The following is an 18,485-nucleotide window of genomic DNA, read 5'->3' as shown; positions in this document are numbered from 1 at the left end:
AACATGTCCAAAGAAAGAATTAGTAAACTTGAAGAACTTGATCTTAAGACCAGAGAGAAAAAAGGTTTTGCAAGAAGAATAGAGCCTGGAAAAAAAAAAAAAAGAATAGAGCCTGAAGCCCTGGGAGCCAACAACACTAAAGAGCTAACTTTGTGTCACTGGACTGACAGAATGAGATGTAAATAAGGTGAGGGTGGAGTGGGTATGTCAGAGACTTCCCACATTTGATGAAAGACAAAATTAACGCTGGATAAACTCAAAGAAAACCATGTCTAGACAAATCATAAGCTGCTAAAAACCAAAGATAACACATTGAAAACAGATAAAAAATAACACATCATACATAGAAAAGCAATTATTCAAATGATTATGGATTTTTCATCAAAAATCAGGGAGACTAGAAGACAATGGCACAATATCTTCAAAGTGATGAAAGAGAAAAGGGACGATTCAGAATTCTAAGTCCAGTGAAATATCCTCAAGGACTGACAGCAAAATAATAGACATTCTTGTGGAAATTCCACGGGCAAAAGAAAAAATACTGGACATTCCTGGGTGAAGGAAAACTAAGAAAATTTGTCACAAGCCAAACTGCTCTGAATGAAATGCTAAAAGAAGTTCTTTGGGGGTAGATTACAGATACCAGGAATGAAGAACAAAGGAAAGATCAAATCTGGGTAAATACAGTGGACTCTTTTTCTTCTCTTAATTTCTTTAACATATGCATGAATATTGAAAGCAAAAATTATAGCATTGTCTGCTGGGATGTCCAATGCATGTGGATGAAATATATGTGAAAATTATTAATTTTTTAATGGGAGTAAAGAGACATATGTGGTCGTAAGACTTCTGCATTTTATTTGAAGTAGTAAAATGTTAACTCTCTGTAGACTGTAAAAGGACGAGAGGGAAAACAGAATAAAATCAGAGGGGATAAACAAAAAACAAATCATAAAACGGTAAAGCCAATCAGAAAATACTACATTATGGATAAACGGCCTAATTATGACTATTTAAATAGTAAAATTTTTCCGATTAGATTTTAAAAAGCAAGACCCAATTAATATTGCCTATAAGAAAACTTTCCATTCATTTTTACTGTAACTGTATTCTGTCAAAACACTTTTTAAAAAGTGCAGATTAACGGGAAGGTATACACAAGTAGGTTACAGTGTCGCATTTGTAAGGTAAAGTCTGGGTTGTAGCGGTTTCCTTCACCCAGGACATGTGTCATCTGTTCTGTTTGGGTGGGAACTTGCCAAACCGTATCCCTCGGTTTTTCTCTAGAGTTAGTATATAGTTGGTATGTACTAGTTTCAATTAGAATTGAGCATCTGTGATGCTGGTTTTCCATTACTGTGATGCCTTAACTTAGGAGAGTGCTCTCCAAATTCATCCAGGTTGTTACAAAAGATACGAAATCTCCATCTTTCTATGGCTGAATAGTATTCCATAGTATATGTTTACCACAGTTCACTAATCCATTCATGCGCTGAAGGGCATTAGCCTAGCTCACAGCAACCTCAAACTCCTGGATTCAAGCAATCCTTCTGCCTCAGCCTCCTGAGGAGCTGAGACCACAGGCACCCCCCACAATACCCAGTTAGTTTTTTTTGTATTTTAGTAGAGACAAGATCTCCCTCTTACTCAAGCTGGTCTTAAATTCCTGAGCTCAAGAGATCCTCCCACCTCTGCCTCCCAGAGTGCTAAGATCATAGGTGTGAGCCTCATGCCTCATGCCGGGCCTAAAAAAAGATCTTTGCAGACATTCTCCAAAAACTACACAGAACAATGAGGAAAACAAATAAGATTACTCTTAATCCACACCTGTATTGGAAGATAATTTACATATAAGTGGGGTACAAATCTATACAAGGAGTAGACCTGGCTTCAGAGCCCTCCCTGGGCTGGAGGACCAAGTAAGAACTTTTATGCAAGAGAAGTGCAACAGGAGCCAACCAGTAACAGAAAATATTAACCTAATAAAAACTCCTTCAGCATCGGGAGGAGAGCCTTCCATCCTGTGTGGAGAAATCCTGACAGTAAGATTGAGACTAAGTAGACCTGAGGAAAATAAAGAGCCATAGGAACTGTGTGACCATAAGGAAAGGAAAGGACATCTGAACTAAGTGTCATCAGAAACAGTGTCACGCTGGAGTCCACACCTGTTTTCTCAGCACTTCAGGAGGCCCAGATGAGAGGATTACTAGAGGCCAGAAGTTCAAGACCAGCCAGGCAACACAATGAGACCCTGTCTTACAAAAAATTAAATAGAAAATAGCTGGGAGTGGTGGCTCATGTCCATGTCCTAGCTACTGGAGAGACTAAGGAAGAGGATAGCTTGTGGCCAGGACTTTGAAGTTGCAGTGAGCTATGATGACTGGACTCTAGCCTGGGCAACAGTGTGAGACTTTGTTGGAAGAGGGAAGGAAGGAAGGAAGGGAAGAAAAGCAGGAGGAAGGGAGGGAGGGGGAGGAAAGGAGGGAAAGAGAGAATGGAAAAAAGGGAGGGAGGAAGTAAGGAAGGAGGGTCACAAAAACAGAAGCATGCATACCATTGGATTTTGAGGTCCTAGTGAGCTATGATGATGCCACTGCGCCCTAGCTTGGGCAACAGTGTGTGACTTTCCCAGGAAGGGAGGGAGGAGAGTGCCACCAAATCAGAAGCAGTGGCAACACTACCTGTACACGTTCACATGCACACCCCACACCCCACACCCAGAGGCATAGTTCATTAAAGAAACCGAACTTCTCTGTAGCAACAGAAGAGGGCACTGTTGAATTTTAAAACCCAGTAAAGCCAAGCATCTTAGCCTGGTTTCCCACAGAAGCAGAGTTGAGAGGAAGGTTTGCAAGCAGAGAATTGATTTTGAGAAATGATTTCAAGGAACAGGATTGAGGGACTAGGGAAGGGTAAAAGGAAGGAGGGGAAATCAACCCGAGATGCACTCACCAGCCGAGAATTGCTGTAAGCAGCAGCGATGGATCAGTTTTGCCAGGAACCCTCTGTGGAGCCCTGGAGCTGAAGAATCTGCCCTGGGGCCAGAAGTGGGGAGAGTTAATCCACTTCTTCCCTCACTCACTGGTTCACGTGCAACCTTGGAGTCCTTCTCCAATCTCCCCTAGAGAAAGAATTTGTCATTTCGTTGCAAGGAAGGCACATAGCTGAAAGCCTCCTGTGGCAGTGCCCTCGAGATCCGCCTTAGATTTTGAGCCAAAGTTGAGCTCTTCTGCAGCAGAGCAAGGTACTGGGGGAGCCTGGTGGGGGTCCTAGGGTTTGCCGTTTCTGCCCATTGTGAGGGGTCTTTGTTCCACAGCTCCCTGCTGGACTAAGGCATTGTCAGCAGTGCCTCATCCACCCAACCCTATGTCCTTCCCTGTTTTTTCAGGGGTATCTGAGCTGATTGTGATCTGAAGGGGTTTCCTACCCAATTCTGCTTTTCCCCCACCCCACTTTCACTCAGTTTTTCATAGGAGTTATACCCGAATCAACCACTTGCTCTCCTAACTCCATCTCAGCACCAGCTTCCTGGAAAACTCAACTGATACAGTCAAGGATTGTGCCACTGGCTGGGACTCCCTCTGATTCCAGGCTGTGCTTACCTCAGAGTGGCTGAGAGGGCTCATGTGGCATTTCACATGGCAGTGCCAGAGCAACCGCCCTCCCCCAAAGAGACATGCAAGCTGGCTACGCCGCCTCCTCTGTCCCCTCCCTCCAGTAAACAGGCAGCCAGGTCAGAAAATGTCAGTCACCTCCAACCATAGGAGGTGGGACAATTAAATTCACAAACTCAATCTAGAAAAAGTGCTACATACCTCACTGGTGAACATCACTACAGTCGCCAGCTGGCCAAGAGGAGCACTCCGAAGGTGACTGGAGTGACATTCAGCTATGAGGCATGTAGCAGTTTTTCTACGATGAGTTTGCCAGCTTAGTTGTTGGACCTCACACACAATGCAGCTAACGATGCCAGGGGCAGTTTATTCCCGTGCCCCGCCGCTTCCTCAGGGAGACTGGGGCGTGCTGAGAAGAGAAGGGGTCTCGGCTCGGCGCCTATAGCTCAACCGGCTAAGGCGCCAGCCACGTACACCTAAGGTGGCGGGTTCGAATCCCCAGCCCGGACCCGCCAAACAACAATGACGGCTGCAACCAAAAAATAGCCGGGCGCTGTGGTGGGCGCCTGTGGTCTCAGCTACTTGGGAGGCGGAGGCAGGAGACTCGCTTGAGCCCAGGAGTTGGAGGTTGCTGTGAGCTGTAATGCCATGGCACTCTACCCAGGGGTCTCCTCTGATTTGCGCCACACTCAGATTCCTGCGCAGCCTCATGGCTAAGCTGTGACGTGCCTTCAACATGAAGCCAGACTTAACACACAAGATGGAGCAAATAAACCAGAGTGTGCGCTGCTGCTGCCCTGAACCTAGAGTCCCAACACTAGAGTTCCTCCTCCTGCCTTTTCTCCACCAGCCCTAGATTTCCCTTCCCGGCAGCCAGCACTGCAGGGGGACTAGGTTGTCTGCTTGCTGTGGCCCCCCAGACCTTCCTTGCAGAGGGCTCAGAGCTGGGCTATGGGAAGGATAGCCCTGGGCTCCAGGTGTATTGATGTGTGTGGCAGAACCCCCAGCTCCTCGCGGCGGCCAGGGCCAGCCATCCCGACCAGTACTGCAGATCCTTTCTTTGCCTGCTGCTCCCCTGGCCTGAAGATCCCCAATTGAGGCAGGTGGTGTTATAGCCCCCATCTTCACTAGAACCCTAACTGTGCTCCTTAGAGGGACGCATACAGCCCTTCCTTTCTCTCTGTCCCCTCCCTCCAGTAAACAGCCAGCCAGCTCAGAAAATGCCAGTCACCTTGCATTGCAAGTACAACAGCCCCTTGGGTTCTCAGAGTGGCATTCTCCCGGCATCTTACACTTGACTTGAGGGTGAGGGATCCCCCACATGGGGGAGAGGAGGAGAGCCGAGAGTGCTCCCCACTCCTGTGAGTTCCCTTGTTGGGTCTCCTTCCTTCTTCACTGACTCCTTCCTTTCTCTACAGGCCTGTGGCAGGTCGGGACCTCCGGACAGCTTGGCCACCCCTGAACATCCCGTGAAGATGGGTCCAGTGCCTGTCTTTGGAATACACTAGCATTTATCACCCACCATTTCAGTTGTCAGCAGAAATTTTGAGAAAACCAAAAATGTCCAATTCAAAATGAAAAAGATGCTCAACTTCACTATAATCATAGAACTGTAATAAAAACAATGATGAAATGTCGCTGTTGACTCATAAGTTTGACAGAAATTAATAAGAGCAGTAACAATCTTGGGCAGGACCTAGAGGCTGGTAAGAATGAAGTGATTGAAGCGATCTTTTTTTTTTTTCCAAGTAGGGAAAGGAGGCTTTTTGTACCTGGAAAATACCAATTACAGTTCATTTTTTAAAATCTAATTATATGATATATTAGAGTTTTAATTTTTAAACCCTAGGTTACCTTAAACTTTTAAGTTCAACCTACAAATCTTGTTCCATTTACAAATTTAGCAATTAAAAAATAATTTAAAAAATTATTCCTCTTGGCTTTTGGATCAATGTTCAATTAACTCAAATGTAATAGATTCAACCATTCTTAAATGTTTCCTTCACTTACGTTTTAATTAATCATATTTCCTTAGACATTTGAAACTACAATCACAAATTTAATATATTAGATTCTTCTAGGCGATTGAAACTCCTGTCGTGGCAGACTTAATAAGCAAAATTATTCTCAGCAATTATGCTACTTTTATAAATCAATAAATCAATCTTATAAATGAGGTAAATGAGATTCTCTTACCCATTTCAAACATGATGAAAACAAAAAAGCAAACAAAGTGTATACAAAGCAGAGCAATAATTTAATGATTTCAAGGCTTACGATGAATGCTGTATAATACAACTCACACTGAAACACTTCTCATCTATTTTTTCATTATCTCTATACTTATTTGTATGCTTGTCCAGGATTATTACTTGCTCCCCAACTTAGGGGAAAAGTTACAGTCTCAGCAGAATGATCCTTTCCAAGAGGCAGGTTGAAAAGAGACCTAATTTTACTGCTTGGTGGGAGTTGTGTCTGCACGCATCCCCCCCCCATGACTTGCCTGCCTGTCTCATCGCCTTTTCTCTTAGGGTGGCCGTACCCTAAGAAGCTAACAAGACTTCTTTCATACCTGTGGGCTGATAAGCTGACACAGCCTTAAGTTACAACTAGAGTCTAACCTCTCCTTCACACCAGACTGAAGGAAAGTGCGTGCTAGCCCACCCGGCTTCTTCCCATTTAGATGAACAAATTTCCATGGCAGGTTTTTTCCTTTGTACGATTTGACCCTCGGTTCAAAGCCAGGCCCTTTTATCCTCAGCCAGGGAGTACCAGGGTAGTGGTGATGCTTCCATTAATGGGCCTTTTGGAAACAAAGTCCTTCCATTTCACTTAGCCGTGGCATAAACACACACTCCTGATAAATCAGGATTTAGCTGAGCAGCAAATCCTCCACTTGTCCCTTACCCATTTAGCTCAGTGGAGTCACTGCCTCCTCCTGCCACTACCTCTTCCTAGTTACTTCACTCCCCTGTCTACTACTGGGCAGCTGAGAAAATGTCTTGTTTCTATGGACCCAACATTTGGCCACCAAGAGTGATCCTGCACAGCCCAAATAGCAGCCCGGTTCTACTGTTGTCTTGCTGATCTGGCCATGGGTATAGGCTTCAGTCTCTACCATTGAAATAGTCCCCTAAAACTGGAACCCTCCCCGCTAAGGTTTGAATGTGTCCCTCAAATTGTTGAAAGATAGGAACTCTAGGAGGTGACTGGGTCATGAGGGCTCAGCCTTCATTAATGGATTAATCTATTGATGAATTAATGGATTAATGGGTTATCACGAGAGTGGAACTGGTGACTTATTAAGAAGAGGAAGAGAGACCTCTTGTTGTCTTGGGACTCTGTAAAGGGTCCTCACCCAGGAAGAAGGCCCACGACAGATGCCAAGCCACATCCTTTCACTTCCAGGCCCCCCAGACTGTGAAAAGTAATTCCTTTTTCTTATACATAACCAGTTTCAGGTGTTCTGTTATAAGCAACAGCAAATGTACAAGACACTCCCCTACCCCCCAGGCTCTTTGGCTGGGGCCCTTCCACCAGCCCCCTACAACAGTGAGGCCAAGAATCACCTGAGGTGCCTGTTAAAATGCATAATCCCAGGCCACCTCCCAGATGTACTAAATTTCTGGGGATGGATGGAGCAATCTACAAATTTAAAAGGTGATATTTTTATTGAAACTAGAGTGTAATAGGCATGCTATTGACTATTCTTATCCATGCTTCCCTTGGACCAATGGAGAGGGCATCCTTTTCCCCAGTGAATGTCCTGGAGCTAGGGCTCCATTGACCACCCTCTGACCGTGGTCGTTATTGTGCAACTCCCAGTGTGCCGATTGTTGGGTATTGCTCTCGAACATTTTTACTTAAAACTCAGCCTTCCTTATATCCATGATTTGACTTACACTCTTGCTTAATTTGTCTTGTCTGCTTTTGTTTTTTACCGTGTTTCCCCCAAAATAAGACACTTTTTTCTCAAGAAGACACACTAGGGCTCATTTTCAGGGGATGTCTTCTCTCTGTGCTGATAATCTATCACTAGGTCTTATTATCAGGGTAGGGCTTATATTTAACAAATGCATAGAAATCCTGCTAGGGCTTATTTGGGGGGTAGGTATTATTTTCAGGGAAACACGGTATTTAATAATAATTTGTTTTATAAGTTTACACTTTTGACAGCCCAAAATGCTAATGACACTGTTTAAATTTTCTCTCAGCTAAGTTCCACCTGATTAGACTATTTTATTGATTAGGGTTACTCAGAGAAACAGAATCAATGGGTTATTTATATATATATGTAAGAGGAAATTAATTCTTGGAATTGGCTCCTATATTCATGGAAGCCAAGAAGTCCCATGATATGCCCTCTGTATGCTGGAGAACCAGGAAAGTCAGGGGAGTGACTCAGTCTGAATTTAAAAGGTTGAGAAACAAGGGCCCCAGCCAGGTACTGCCAATCTGAGGCCGAAGAGGTGGGGAAGGGGCAGTCTCAGGGTCTGAAGGCCCAAGAACCAGGAGCCCTAATGTCCAATGGCAGGAGAAGGGGAAGTCTTTGCTTTTGAAAAGAGAATTTGCCCTTACCTCACATTTTTGCTAAGTTTGGGCTGTCAAGGGCTTGGATGGTGCCCATCCATACTGGTGAGGGTGGATCTGCTTTACTCAATCTACTGATTTAACTAATCTCTTCCTGAAACATCCTCACAGACACACTCAGAAATAACGTCTTACAAGCTACGTGGGCATCTCTTAGCCCAGTCAAGTTGACAGATAAAAGTAATCCTCCAGGACACTGCCTGAGGGGCCACTGATCACAGATGGTAGATTTTAGGCCAAAGAACTCCTTTCTTCATTCAGTTGTACAGCTGGAAGCCTATACTGAATTATGGAGCTGTGGGTGTGATGGCTTTTCAGGTAGGGAGACACACCCCCACCCCACCCCATGAGAAAGGCAGCAAATTCTCTTAGGAAGCTGGAGCTTTGGGGTTTGAGTGACAAAATGAACAGGCTGTGCACTTGCTGGGAGGGCCAGACTCCGGCAGAGCAGGCCTGGGAAGCCGACTCTGGGAGCAGCCCCGGACAGCATCATGAAGTCCATCTTTTTCTCCCTTCCACTCTGAACAGCATGTCCCACATCCTTCCAGATGGGACTTCATCCACCCTCTTTAACACCTGCTTTTATGAGTTCTAACTCTCAGGATCTTTCCTCCCGCTTCCCCAGTGGACAACTGAGAGATGAACCCACCACACACATGATGACTAGTTTGATGTGTTACCTAATCTTCTTCAGCTATTCACAAACTGTAGTGTGCAGACCTTAAGGTTGTCTTGTTTACCTCCTTCTCCGTGGACAAGGAGATGAACTGGAAGCAGGGAGTCACCTGCAGAAGACCACCCTTGGAAAGGACAGAGCCTGATGGGAACAGGGTAGGCTATTCAGAGGCTGGCTCCTCCTTTCTAGAGCCTTCTCAACACCCTCTTAACACCATATCTAACGGGAGAAAGAATGTGCACTCCTCACCTACCGCCTCACCTCACTATGTCCATTTGTATAACCAGCCTTAACTGTCCCCTGCACGCCAGCATTTTATGTCTATCCATCTACTTGACTATTCCTCTTGGGTGTCAAACCTCCCATGTCTAAAATCTCACCCCTTTCCAAACTTGCACTTCAAGTAGTCTTCCTTAACTTCAGTTGCTGAAGCCAAACAACATAGAGTCATCTTTGCTTTTTCTCTTACATATCATATTCTGTCCATTGGCACATCCTGTCAGCTCCAATTTCTATCCAGAACCCAGTGTTATAACCACGGTCATAGCCATTATCTCCTTATACATCAATGGCTTCCAGATGGTGTCCCTGCTTCTCTGCCTGCCCCTCTCTGCAGTCTATACTCCACACAGTACCCAGGGCAAGTAACAGCAGTGGTTCTTGCCCCACGCGTCCTGCATGACATGTGACATACCCCAGGGCTGCCTCCCACCCTCACCCCCACCTCATGTCCTACCACTCCCTACTGTCCCACTCTGCTCCAGCTACCCTGGCCTCTGGGCTGCTCCTCAAACCTTCCAAGCCTGTTTCAGATTCTAGCCCTTCATGTTTCCTCTGCGTCATGTCATACAGGACTTTTAGGCCACAGTAAGAACCACCAGCTCCCCAGGTCTTGAACTCTCTCCTGCTTCCTTTGGGCCCTGATCAAATATCATCTCATGGACGGGGTCTTCTTGGCCACCCTACGTAAGATTGCATTGTGGCCCTTTCCTCCCATGCTCCCTTTCCCTACCTTGATTGTTCTCCAAAGATCTTAACCACCAGATGTATTTTATAGTTACTTATTTATTTACTTATTTTCTAGCACTCTGCTCTAGAATATGAACTCCATGGTGGAGGGAAATTTGTTTTGTTCTCTGCTAAATTCCCACCATATACGACCCCACCTGGGACTTAGTAGTTGCTCAGTAAATATTTGTTGAATATTTGTTGAATAAATCGACCAGTGAGTGATTCTGGGGCAGACACTATAAGAGGCATTTTATGTTCATTATCTGATTTCATCCACATGACAACTCTGTGGGATATTTCTCTGATGAGGAAATGAATCCTCCAAAGGGTTCAAAACTACAAACAAAAAGTTCATTCACAATGTTCACTGCAATAATTTGTAGTGTGAGGATGTGAACTCAGTTCTAAGTGATTCTAATATTAATTCTAACATAAAGCCAAGCCAAAGGAATCAAGTGTATTACTCTTCTTTTTTTTTTTTTTTTTTTTTTTTTTGAGACAGAGCCTCAAGCTATCCCCCTGGGTAGAGTGCTGTGGCTTCACAGCTCATAGCAACCTCCAACTCCTGGGCTCAAGCAAGTCTCCTGCCTCCACCTCCCAAGCAGTTGGGACCACAGGCGCCCGCCACAATGCCCAGCTATTTTTTGGTTGCAGCCATTGTTGTTTGGCGGGTCCGGGCTGGATTCGGACCTGCCACCTTAGGTGTATGTGGCTGGCACCTTAGCCACTTGAGCCACAGGCGCCGAGCCATGTGTACTACTCTTCTTAGGACAATTTACATTTTACGACACAGTATGGAGAACTTAGTAGTGTCCGATCCCTAAGGTGGAATTTAGCATTGTCCCTTCCCCAAACCCCCAAGCTGCATCCTCCAGGTGCCTCCACCTTCTCTCTGCTTACTCTGTCCACAGCGTGGGCTGACTGACTATGCCATTCTTCATACAGTCACCCTGGGAGAGCAGCCCTCTCCTGACCATGAGTGGCAACCTGGGTAACCAGAACACTAGACCTGTACTCTGAACACCTGGATTCAAAATCTTGTCTGCAGTGAACTCACTGGGTGACCTGGGCAAGATGTGATCCTCCTTTGTACCCAGCCTTGCTTGGCGGGGCGATTTAAAGGCTCAAGAGAGGACACCTGGGTGAATGCTCTGCAAAGTGTTATCCCAACATGTACTGTCGTCATTACCTTCTATGCTAATTCTCTCTCTTATTGCTTGCTGGACATTTGCATCTCACCTGAAACGTTAGCACTGACAGGTTAAATACACCTCTCCAGGGTTGCTCTAAAATTGTGATTCTATCAGCAAATTCATAGTGTCTGCTTCTCCTCCCCTCTGTGCTGTCTCACACCTTGGCTGGGGCACTCTCCTCCTGCCACTCACACCCACACACTTTCTGTCATCGCACACATTAGCTTGCGTGCTCTCTTGGACACACACACACACACACACACACACACGCACAGCTTTTCTCCCATCTTCAGCTCTGGGCAGGCAGAATCACCAAGAGAAGGCAGGCTTGTGGGCACAGGGTAGAGCAAATTCAAGGGAATACCTCCAACAGGTAGGAAAGGGAGCAAGGGTATGGCCAGTAGGAGGGGTCTTTGCATCGTGGATAATGGGTTGGGGGCAGGCTGAGGAAAACACTACTATAAATGTAGATAGGGCCAGGTGGTCCTCGACTCTGGCCAGATGAACTGGGCCAGATGCTCCTGGCATGGTCATTTTATAGTTCTCCTTCCTCACCCTGGGTGTGGGGCTATTACTAGTTAAGGTCTGTCCAAAATCCTCCCCGTCAGGGTTCCTGCCCCTGGCTGATGGCAGTATTCTGGCCTCCGATGGAGGTGTGAGTATTTGTGCCCCTTGCTGTCTATTTCCCATGCTCTCCCACCTCCCAGGATCCCGGGATTTCTGCCTACCTCCCCTCTCTCCTGCCCTAATGAAGACCCCACACAGGTTTCCTCATCTGCCAGTCAAAATACACAACCTCTCTGAGAGTTTAGTCCTGTGTATAAATTGGAAAATTCACCTCTTGTGCTCATTGAGAAAAGAGATAATCCAATGGTAAGAAAATGGGAGTTCTCTGGATGAAGAAAGCTGGAAAGAATGTTGTTCCTGCTCTACCAATAAAGAAGTGCTGGCTAGGCTGGGCACAGTGGCTCACCTCTATAATCCCAGCACTCTCCGAGGCCAAGGCGGGTAAACTGCCTGAGCTTAGGAGCTCAAGACCAGCCTGAGCAAGAGCAACACCCAGTCTCTAAAAATAGCTGGGCATTGGGGTGGGTGCCTGTAGTCCCAGCTACTTGGGAGGCTGAGGCAAGAGAATCACTTGAGCCCAAAAGTTAGAGGTTGCTGTGAGCTGTGATGCCACAGCTTTACCAAGGGCAAGAAAGTGAGACTCTGTCTCAAAAAAAAAAAGAAAAAAAAAGAAAAGAAAAGAAAAGAAAAGAAAACCTGGATAAGCTATGAAGGTACAAGTTTTAAGGAGCCTGTGAGAAAACTGAAGTGAAGAGGCAGCCAGGTAAACTAAACCCCAGAGAGGGCCAGGCCGGGAGGCAGGGCTGGACACATACACAGTTTCTCCTTCTGCAGAGCATGGGGGAAAGACACGGTCACCAAACAAGCGAGTAGGAAGAAGTAGACTGGACCGTTCACGGATTCCAAGAGTTTGTTCCCACTGGCAAGTTCTTCTTCATGAGCCTCAGAGACTGGGGGCAGGGCAGGGCTGAAGACAGCGTCCCCACTGGCATAGGTGGAAGGCCGTAAGGGCTTGCTGAGGGGGACAGGCACAAGCCTGCTTACTTCCCTGGACCTTTCTCTTGTGAACTAAAACCTTTAACCCATTAGGGAAGAGGTAGTGAACCTTCCAGATCCATGGCTTCTTGGAGAAGAGTAGAAGTAAAACCCACCTTCTGCTGGAGAAGGTAGGCACCCTCTCCAAGGACACAGGCAAAGGGCCATTGCTACTGGAAGAAGGGCAGAAGGGAAATCCTCTCCTCCTAGGGAGGGCAGGAAACCTTCGGGTCTAGAATCCTCCCCTGATACCAAGGAGTGTACTGCACAGCTCGGAAGGGGCTGTCAATTTCCACCCAAGACTAACAATAGAAATAAAACAGACTTGGGCCACCACCATGAGGAGGACCGGAGTGTCGATACAGCCTTTCCCTGGAACCAGGTAAGCAAGGCCCACCTTAGACTAAGTCCAGTCCAGAGCAAGAGAACACCTGGAACCCTACCATGAGCCTGGCACTGAGCAGCAAGATCCCTACTGCTGAGGAAGGGTAAGAAGCAAAGAGAGAGAGGGAGAGAGAGAGAAGAGAAGAGAGAAGGAGAAAGAGAGAGGAGAAGAGAGAAGGAGAGAGAGAGAAGAGAAGAGGAGAGGAGAGGAGAGGAGAGGAGAGGAGAGGAGAGAAGAGGAGAGGAGAGAAGGAGAGAGAGGAGAGAGAGAGAGAGAGAGACACTCCCCTCTGTGGTATAGTATTCAGGAATACCTGAAAGTTGAGGAAGAAGCAGAAACACTGTGAAATAGTCCCTGGCACCTCAGACCCACCCTAAGCAGATGGCAAAGGTAGCCCACTTCTAGAAAAATTTGAAGCCCAACCCAACTCAGCTCTGCTCAACACTCACCTCCTCTCTTCCCACCTGCCATTCTTACACACACACTAATGGCCTAACAGGAGAAGAGGCCTTTCTGCTGCCAGTTGTGCAGGGGGACAAGTCCCCAAATGAAAGAGCTGGGGCTGGTCATGGTGGCTCATGCCTGTAATCCCAGCACTCTGGGCCGGTGGATTGCCTGAACTCGGGAGTTTGAGACCAGTCTGAAACAGAGTGAGACCCTTCTCTAATAAAAAAAGGAAAAAAAAATTTAAAAACTGAGACAAGAGAATCTCTTGATCCCAAGAGTTTGAGGTTGCTGTGAGCTATGACAGCATGAGACGGTCTCAAAAAAATATAGAAAGGAAAGAAAGAAGGAAGGAAGGAAAGGAGGGAGGGAGGGAGGAAGGGAGGGAGGGCAGAAGATCCGATCACAGATCTTTCCCCTCTTGCTTCTAATTTGGTAGAATGCACTGAAAATGCCTCATCCTTACATCTGAAGTAACTGTCCAGAATAGCCGGGCCAGTTCTCCTTCCTCCTGTAACACTTTCTGCTTAGTGATCCACATTTCCCTTGTAGAAGGGAAACCCACAGGGTGGAGTGCTTTGGGGTCCCTCAGCTGTGGTACAAGTTGAGGCCCTGCAGACAAGATTCCATCTGCTCTGAGCAGCTTCCTTGAGCCTTAGAGGACTTGCTCTCCTTGGATCTGAGACTTCCGTTGATTCTTGCTGCCCTTCTGTGAGCAATAATGTTACTTTGTCCAGGCACAATGGCTTGTGCCTGTAATCCCAGCTACTTGAGAGACTGAGGCAGGAGGATCGCTTGAGGCCAGACATTTGAGACTATCCTGGGCAACATAGTTAGCCCTTGTCTCTAAAAAAAATTTAAAAAGCAGCCAAGCTTAGTGGCACGTGCCTATAGTCTCAGCTACTTGGGCGACTTGAGCCTGGGAGTTTGAGGTTGCAGTGAGCTATGATCATGCCACTGCACTGAGTGACAAATTGATAACCAGCCTCTAAAACACAAGAAAAACGTTGCTTCGCCTGACTTGTGTGGGTGTTCTATCTCACTAGACTCATCCTCTAGGTAGCTGGGTTTGTACAAAATCTCCTGCCTCATCTATGAACCTTAACAAGTATACATACAAGTCCCTACTGTTAACACATGATTTCTGGTATTAAATTAAGAACTATGATACAAAAAATATTGTAAGAGAAAACAACCTATTTTCAAAAAATAAAGCAGTCCAAGATTATCAAGAATTATTATAAAAGAATCAAAGGTTATCAAGAGATTGGCACTGTCAGATAGAAATTTTAACATAGCTAAATGATATGTTAAAGGGTTTAAGAAACAACACAAATGCTCGAAGAACTAGGGATTTTCAGGAGAAGGATGGAAATGATGAGAAAGTGTCTCTGCTAGAAAGTAAAACCGCCGTATCATGGATGAAGGATTCCTCTAATGGGCCTGTGAGTTCTCTGGACACAGTCGAGAAAAGAACCAGTGAAAAGGTCAATAGAACTATTCAAACTAGAACACAAACAGATAAACAAATTTTTAAAAAGATCAAAGTATTCATGTTTGTGGGACAATATTAAATGGTCTCACATGTAATTTCAGTTCTAGAAGGAGAAGATAAAGAAGACGGTGGAAGAAATATTTGAAGACATAATCTTCAAATCTTAAAAAGTATAGTATAAAGAAATACACTAAACCACAGAACTAAGAGTTACAGAGAACGCCACGCAGAATAGAGACTTTAAAAAAAAAAAAAAAGCTAGGCTGGCTGAGCAGCCCTTCTCCCCCCCCCCCCCCCACCCCGCCTTCAGGGTTACAAAGAGAGATTTTATTTAGGAAGAACAAAGAGAAAGTTTAGAGCACTTCCAAAGAGAGTTGGAAGTGGGTCCTTTTCGTGAAGTGGAAAGGTTGAGAGAGACCACAGGATATATACTTTTAAAAACCTAGACATATCACTGCCAGACTGCTAAGTACCAAAGACAAAGAGGAAATCTTGAAAACAGCCAAAAAGAAAAGAAAAGAAATATATAGAGAGAAACAAAGATTGAAAATACAACAATCTTGATAGAAGCAAGTTTCTGGCATCTCATATAAGCAGAAGAAATGGAGTGATAAGAAAATTTTAAAAATTGGAGGCTCAGCAGCTAGATGTGGCATCAGCCACATACCTGGGACTGGCCGGTTCAAACCCAGCCCATGCCTGCCAAACAATAATGAGAACTACAGCTAAAAAAATTAAATTAAATTAAATTAAAAACAGCTGGGTGTTATGGCAGTTGCCTATAGTCCCAGCTACTTGGGAGGCTGAGGCAAGAGAATCACTTAAGCCCAAGAGTTTGAGGTTGCTGTGAGCTGTGATGCCATGGCACTCTACCAAGGGCAACATAGATGATACTTTGTCTCAAAACAAACAAACAAAAAAAAAAACTGGAGAGTAAGGAACCCTGTCATCCCATAATTCTACACCCAGAAAAAGTATGTATCCTGAAAATGAAGGCAAGGTAATGACTTTTTACAAACAAAAGCTGGGAGAATTAATTTTAGACAGACCTGTTCTCTAAGAAATGTTAAAATTTAAGTTCTTCATGTAAAAGGAGTATGACATCAAGTAGAAATTTGAATATAATCAAGGAATGGTAAACATTAAGATAAATTCACATAAAAGGCATTATTCTTCAGGGTGTGGTGACTACGCCTATAGTCCTAGCTACTCAGAAGACTGAGGTGAGAAGATCGCTTGAGGGCAGGGGTTTAAGACCAGGCTGGGCAATATAGTGAGACTCTGTCTCTTTAGAAAGGGGAGGTGGGCAGGCATCATTCTACTTACTCTTAATTGCATAATAAGAAAATTGGCTGAAGATACAAAGAACAGTAATGCATCATGCAGCCATAAGATATCTTAAAATGAGATATATGACAAAAATAGCACAGAAGAACTGGAGGGAGATATTTTAAGTATACAGTTTCTCACCTGTAGTCCTACCACTCTAGGAGGCTGAGGTGGGTGAATTGCCTGAGTTCAGGAATTCAAGACAAACCTGAGTAAGAGCAAGACCCCCATCTCTAAAAATAGCGAGGCCTTGCAACAGACACCTGTAGTCCCAGCTACTTGGGAGGCTGAGGCAAGAGAATCACTTGAGCCCAAGAGTTTGAGGTTGCTGTGAGCTGTGATGCCGTGGCACTCTACTGAGGATGATTAAAGTGAGACTCTGTCTTAAAAAATAAAAGTTTCTGGTGCCTGTGGCTCAAAAGAGTAAGGCACCAGTTCCATATGCCAGAGGTGGCAGGTTCAAACCCAGCCCCGGTCAAAAAACTGTAAAAAATGAAATAAAATAAAATAAATAAATAAAAGTTTCTTATACCGCATATGGCCTATTTGTAGATATGATAAGGCAAAGATGTAAACTGTTTACCTAAGGCCAACCACTGAAAATTAAAAGGAATATAATTAATGAACTAATAAAGGACATACAATTAAGTCTCAAAGAAATAATCAATACAAATGAAGGCAGGACAAGGATAAATCAAATAGAAATTAATAGTAATGTGGTTTATATTTTTAACCAAGATGGAATAACAGTGACTACATTTACTCTCCTGACAGAGCCAAGAAGAAGACAAAATATGCAAAATGATAATTTTAGGACTCTGAACATTACCCAACAGAGGATAGTGATTCCTGAGAGACAGGGAACAAACAAGGTGAGGCCTATGATTGTCTGCTCCTTTGGGAGAGTGCCAAGCTGTGGTTTAGGAAAAGCAAAGCCAGGAAAAGCCTAGAAGACTAGCTGATGAGGAGGTGGAGCTGTGAGCCCAGAGAAACTTAAGGTAACTAAATTTTTCAGTAGAGTACCAGCCGGGAGATAGCTGCACAGAGGGGGAACCTTGGAGATTGGGAGAGGGTCCTGTTCATGTGTTCTTGAAATATACAGCATATGAAAGACTGCATGAGTATGATGAAACTAAGAACTACTCCAAATGGTTAATAGTGCCTAGTCCCACCAGCCAGGTTGGAAAACCTCACGATCCTTGGGGCATTCGGTAGAGTACTCAGAAAGCTCTTCCTTAGTGTTGGGAGGTCATCAGCTTTAGACTTGGGTCAAAGCAGGATCAAAAAGTTCAAATCGTTTTCAATTAATTTAACTGTATCCCAGAACAAAACATAAGAATGTGTATAGGAATACAAAAATGTCCAGCACACACGGTAAAAGTCACAATGTTTAGCATCTAATAAAAAATTACCAGGCATGCAAAGAAGCAAGAAAATATAAACCATAATGAGGAGGAAAATAAAATGAAAATGGCATGAAGTTGATAACCAATGTTAAATTTAGGTGACAAGAGCATCAAAATAGTTTTTATAATTCCAATCAAATAGTTCTTATACTTCCAATTATTTTTTAAGTTTAAGTTAAAACACAGATGATATGAAAGAGACCCAAATAAAACTTTAGGTATAAAAATTACAATGTCTGAAATAAAAAATACATTGGATGAGATTAATAACTGATTGGACATTGCTGAAGAGAAGATTAATGAACTTGCTAGTGATAAATTCTTTCAGATTTTTAAGTCTGAAAATTTCTTTAATTGCCTTCCTTTTTTGAAGGATATTTTCTTCTCGATACAGGTTCACATTATATAGATTCTATGTTAACAATTTTTTTTCTTTCAGTACTTTGAAGATGGTACTCTGTCATCTTCATGCTTGCATTGTTGCTGATGATAAATTTGCTATTATTTTTATCTTAGTTCTTCTGTACACATTATGGCTTTTTCCCCCCACTTGGTGCTTTTCATTTTGTTATTAGTTTGTAGAAATTTTATTTTGATCAATGTTGGTGTTGTTTTGTTTATTTTTCTTGTTACAGAATTCATTGAACTTCTTGTATCTGAGAGTTTATAGTTGTCATCGTATTTGAAAAATTGAGAAGCGGCTCGGCGCCTATAGCTCAACCGGCTAAGGCGCCAGCCAC

Source organism: Otolemur garnettii, unplaced genomic scaffold (assembly GCF_000181295.1).
Source record: "Otolemur garnettii isolate 467f Iridium unplaced genomic scaffold, OtoGar3 scaffold00073, whole genome shotgun sequence".
Taxonomy (NCBI): Eukaryota; Metazoa; Chordata; class Mammalia; order Primates; family Galagidae; genus Otolemur; species Otolemur garnettii.
This window is presented reverse-complemented; position numbering follows the sequence as displayed.